The sequence below is a fragment of the Mesocricetus auratus genome, unplaced genomic scaffold, assembly GCF_017639785.1.
Source record: "Mesocricetus auratus isolate SY011 unplaced genomic scaffold, BCM_Maur_2.0 Super-Scaffold_100676, whole genome shotgun sequence".
Lineage (NCBI taxonomy): Eukaryota > Metazoa > Chordata > Mammalia > Rodentia > Cricetidae > Mesocricetus > Mesocricetus auratus.
Window position 1 is genome coordinate 186,185,506 of NW_024429266.1, and position 5,953 is coordinate 186,191,458.

The following is a 5,953-nucleotide window of genomic DNA, read 5'->3' on the forward strand; positions in this document are numbered from 1 at the left end:
TCTGAAAGATACTTTATTACTACTACTATTTTTTAAAAAGCAACTGCATTTAGTTGGTACTGTGTCTTGTTCCAGATGATAAAACAGGATCATTAATAGCCTCCCTGTTAATATACATATTAACAACAAATTTGTAGACTTTATCAAATTTAAGGAGTCCCCAGCCATATGGCCATTTTCTTTAATAGATTTCATGATTTTGAATGACATGTGATTACTCATGAATTTACTACTAAAGTTGATCTATCTGTCCATTACATACTTTAAAATATGCTCTTGGATTCATGAAGTTAATATTTAATCCCAAAGTAGGTAGACTATGATTTTCTTTGACTATCTTATCAGATCTCAAAGCCAAGTATCATCCAGCACCATGAAACACGGCAGGCGCAGTCCTTTTCCTGTTTACGGAAATATTTTGACTCCATAAGCTTGGTGAGACTGGCCGGTGCAACCACAGATGCATGGCCTTTTATCCGGGGCATAAGGCATGGTTTTAGTTTCAATTCTTCTCATAGCTCTGTTTTTCTACATTATGGATATTGTATATATTCTCCAAATCATACAGGGGTTTAAAGGTTTTGCCTTCTAAACGATACTCTGTCACTACTTCTAATCTGTTATGTGGGCCAGTCCCTCTTCCTTCCCAATTCTTTATTTTGTTTCTGTGTCACTTATTCCTGATCATCTTTTCTTTCTTTTCTTTTCTTTTTTCTCTTCTTCTTCTTTTTTTTTTTGCAAATGCCTAGTTTTAGTTTGGCTAAATGTCTCAATGTCATGACTTTCTGGTTCATTAATTTATGCCCTCATTTTTATGACTTGATTTCTAATTATTTGCATCTTGTAATTATGTCGTCCTGTTTCTAGCAGCCTCAGCTGAGTGACTTGTCTTTTTGTCTGGTGATGAACTCTTTTCTCCCAGATGTTAGGTCAGGTTTCTTTCTTTACTGTTCTCCATTTCCCTATATAAACCTCTTTAGCTGGAAATTATTTCCAGAAAGGAGAGAATCCTCATAAACAGAGCCTCTATTAGTAGTTACTGATTCGTGCCATTGTGATCCAAGATTCAAGGCACTCCTTGAGCATAATAGAGACTTGTTGCTGCTGATCTTTGTTGGGTTGCTTTTGGTTTTGTTTGTTTGTAGGTTTTGTGGTTTTTTGAGTCAGGGTCTTATTATGGAGCTCTCACTGACCTTGAACTCTCAAACTGCCTGCCTTAGTCTCCCAAACGCTGGGGTTACAGACAAGCACAACTGATTGTGCCTACCAAGAGCTTGGTTAGGTTGGGGTTAGCTGTTAAGGTTTATTTTATGTGTGTGGGTGTTTTTCCTCCGTGTGTGTGTGTGTTGTGTGTGTGTGTGTGTGTGTACCACAACATGAGAGCCTAGTGCCCTCAGAGATTTAGAAGAAGGTTGAATCTCCCAGAACTGGAGTTAGAGATAGTTGTGAATTGCAGTATGTGTACTGGGAAGAGAAGCGGGGGCTTCTACGAGAGCAACCAGTGCTCTTAACCACTGGGCCATCTCTCCAGCCCACTGTCTGGTTTTCCATCTGTTGGTTAGTTGATTAATTTCAGAGAGGCTTTGTTGTTTTGGTTTGGATTTATGGTGAATGGGTTGTTTGCCTTTTCTCTCTCCAGGTTTGTGTTCCTGGTTTATCATAGTGGTATCTAGAAAGATTTTTTAAAAATTATATCTATGACCTCTTCCAATGTGAAGTCTTATATGCATCTTTAATTCTTTTTAATATTTAGTCATTATTCACATTTGTATCTCTTCTTCTGAGACATCTTTCATGGACCTTGGCATTTCTTTTCCACCTAGTCTCCATTTTAGGTTTTCCCCTCATCTCTCCCCTTTAGTCTCCTCGGAGAACAAACTCCACCTTCAAGCTCATTGAAGGTTCTTGGTGCCTTTTGCTCTCTGGTTCTTTGCAGATAGTGAGTCTTCTACCTAAGCTGGTGGGTCTTCAAAACTGCTTACTCTTTGTGCTCCCTGCTTAATAACATACTCATGTGTTTCTTTGAAGATACAGTGTTCGCTCCAAATTCTTATTTGTTCAATGCATTACTGTTGCTCTTTCCAGCCCCGGCTATTTAACAGCCAGCTCCTTTGCCATGGACCACATGGCCAATGACAGCCACAGTGGAAGGTGTACTTCTGGGTTTCCACGGCTGTGGCCTCAGCAGTGAGGTAAAGGCAAAGAGGTTCTCATCTCAGGGAAGAACCTCCAGCAGGGCAGAACACTCTAGAAGTGTTCCTGAGCTCACAGGAGCCCCACTCTCAAGTAATCCCCCAGTTAGGTGCCTCTCTTTCTCAAGTTGCTTTTTCCTAGGCTTGGGGAAGAACAGAAATGGAAGAATGTAACGGTTAGTGCTCCACAGTTAACCTGACAGAACCTGAAATGGCCTAAGGTATTATTTAGTTAGCCTCTGAGCATGCCTCTGCAGGGGTTATCTAGATTTGGTTAATGAAGTAGAAAAAGGTGAAGGCCCCCCTAGCTCCAGCATTCACAACTCTCCTTCCTGACTTCTGAGGCAACACCCCCTGCTTCAGGCAGCTGTCACCTTGACTTCCCCACCGTGATGGACAGCACCTTTGTACTGTGAGTCAACACCGACTCTTCCTTCTCTAGATTGCCTTTGTCAGTGTATTTTATCACTGAGAACCAAGCTGATACAAGGACTCAGCCCTCCAGTCAAGATCACTTCACCCTGTCTTGATGCTGTTAAATTCAGAGCCTGGAGTGTACCTCTATCCACAGGGCTACATTTCATCATCCAGGGTGACAAGAAAAGGTCGTCGTCTCATGTGGAAAGCCCCTTCTTCCCTCAGCCGGGGCTCACCTCCATACATACTCTGCATTCTTTCTATCCTGTGTCTACCTGACTCCCGACTCAGTTTTGCTTGCATCTTTAGTTGCATTGTGGGACGAGGACCAGCAGCTCGGCTTGTCGGCCGTTTCTTCTGGGAGTGAGATTGAGACCTGCCAATTAAGGTCCTTTCTGGAGCTAGAGACTAATTCGGATGATGCTGCCAAGTCCTAGAGATGAGAACCTGGGAGGGAAGGGTGTGCAGACCCTGTGGCCTGTGGCTCTTACCACAATAGCCTTACTCAGCTTTCCTGCATCTCTTTCTAGCCATGTTATTATTGTGCCAGGTTCGTGGAATCCCAGAGACTAACCCAAGGAGTCGACACTCTGATGCAAAAGCAGAAGGTTCCATTTATCGTTCAGCTGGCCAGCCGAATCTCTTTCCATGGTGGAGGAAATGAGATGCCCACCAGACAAAAACAGAAGCTTTTAAAGGGGCAGACCATAAGGCTGAAGGCCACAAATTTCAGTTTCATACAAAGTACAGAGTAAAGCAGTAACTATATTTTAAGCAAGATACATTTGAGTAAGATAAGACAGGGCATGGGCTTGCAGGGTTACAGGGATCACAGGGTCTGTCAGCTGTCCCCTGGGCCTGGGGATCTTTACAGCTGGCTGGGGATCTTTATGACCAACAATTAGCAAGGAATGTTAGCAGGAGTGGTGGACAGGTGCCAGCCATGGCTGTACCTGATTTACGGAGTTTCCTTTCCCATTATAAGTTCCCTTTCTCTGTGTAGATTAGGGCCCAAGTTTTTCAACTTTATTAATTTTAATTTTTGATCCCTCATTTCCCCATTTTCTTTTTATAGGTAACCCTGGGGAAGTTTGGGGTACAGGTTAGTAAATTTGTATCTATTATCATCTTGTTCCCTATGTATGGGAGTTTCCTTTTGATTTAGCGCCTCAACCAGGGAAAAGGGGCAATGTATTCTTTTCTGTACTACTTCCTGCTGACTTTGGGGTGTTGTTGTCAGGGGCCCTGGGAAGGCTGAAATGCTAGCAAAGCAAAAAGGGGATTCAGGAATGGCACATTTCAGAGGCATCTAGTTCTCAGACTCTGTCGAAGACAGCGGGAGTGTTCACATCTGCTGGGCTAGCTCACATCCATAGCAATTCCAGGGCTAGCAGTCCTTAGGAGCAGGCTGTAGTCAGCAACTGATGCTCGTCTCCCAGCAGTGGAAATCTGTTGAGACATGTTTAAACTGGGAACAGAAGTTAAAACTTATATACTCAATTGGAACTCTTAGGCCCATAGTTTTAATGATCAAGAAGGACAGGAGTCCCAAGACCATGGAGAAAATCCCATCCTCAGGGACAGGTGGGATAACCAAAGTTGTACTTATCTGGAGTCCTTTTAACCTGTGAAAAGTGGATCCAAGCTTTATGACTTTTGGTCCTCTGAAGCCTATATGAACTTTATTATATAAAAGTTTTAGACATATCATTACCAATCTTTACTGAAACCCACATTGTAGAAAAAGCAGATACCAACATCTGTAAAACAGCAGAAGTATACTTATACCTTTGAGTGCTAGCAAAAACTACAGATTTGGGTTAGAAGCTTGTACAGTTTTTCTTCTGTCCAGAGAAATCCAGGTAAAGATTGGACAGAGGTACCTTAGGCCTGATGAAAAGCCCTCCACGTTTATACTTAGATGACAACCAAAATAAATCTTAAAACCTTGAGCTTGTGACTGAACAATAGGTAGCCACTGCTCTACCAGCTTATCAGGGCTTTATTAAATATTAAGCTCTGAACTTTTATATTTTAAATTATTCTATACCTTTAAGACTTATATGTCTTTATATACTCAGATCCTTATTTAAGAGCTGTATCAAGGCTGCCTGATGTTACCAAGCTGACAAAGTTAACAATACTATCAGAGAACTTAGAAGGATAAATTCTATGTAACTTTTGAGTATGCTAAAAAAAAATGACAGGGTCCAGTCCATATACAGTTAGCCACACTCAAGTCTCCATTGCGTTGGGGGCAGAAATAAATCTTCGCCAGGTCTATAAGGTGAGAATTTCCTTTTTCTCTGTGGAAGAGGGACAATAAAAAGACTGACCTTATTTTATCTAGGCAAAGGTGGTGCAATCAATTCTCCAGTATCCTGTAGCTTGTCCGCAGTCTGAGCCCGGTCCTGCCTGGCAACAGGCATCACATTTGAGCATCTTTCTCAATAGTCAGAGTCATCACAATCTGTGTGGTGCTCCATAATCTTCTTTAGAGACCTTGGTTCACTGTCAGGATCTGGGATTCTCTGTCTGATATTATAAGCTTTCTAGTCAACATTTTAAATGCCATATTCTGTAGATCTCTGTAGTAGTAGAAGTCTGCTTAGGTAAAATCTGACAACTTGTTTGAAGTTTAACCTTTGAAAACATATACAGGGGACTGAGTAAGGTTTATCCCCACATAAATCATTAGTACTTAGCTTGACTATAACCAACAAACTTGTTTATTTATAAGGATGGCTGGTAACTTGAATTTCTTAACATCTTACAATGGATTAGCAGCTTTTATGAAATTAGCACTTTATACTGTTAAGGTTTACCTTTAAGAATTTAATGCTTTGAACTTTTAAAGAAGTTTCCCATGTTGTCGTAATCCTTATTACAATTTTTTTCTGTTATTATCAATGCAGACATCTGACATGCTGGTGATCCTAGGCTAAGCTTATAGAATTGAGACCCATAGGCTTAGAAGCTATTTTAAGCCCTTTGTTAAACTTAGGTCATTGTCTTACTGTACCATAAGAAATATCTCAACTTTTGGTTAGCATATTGCTGTGCTCTTAAATTTTAGCTCTTTGATTTAAGTACAAAAATCAACAATATAACATAAGCACAAATATCTTATAACCTTATAGACCTAAACACATCAAAAGTAAAGCATCCTTTATGTCTTTAAAACCATTATCACCTGGGTGACTATTAAATGTATGTTATCAATTCCCAATGTTACTAGTTTTAACCTTTTAACTAGTTTTAATTTTTGACAGATTTAACTATAATACAGTTTTAATACCATCTTTATTAAAAAGACAACTGAATTTTTTATAACCCAATTTTAA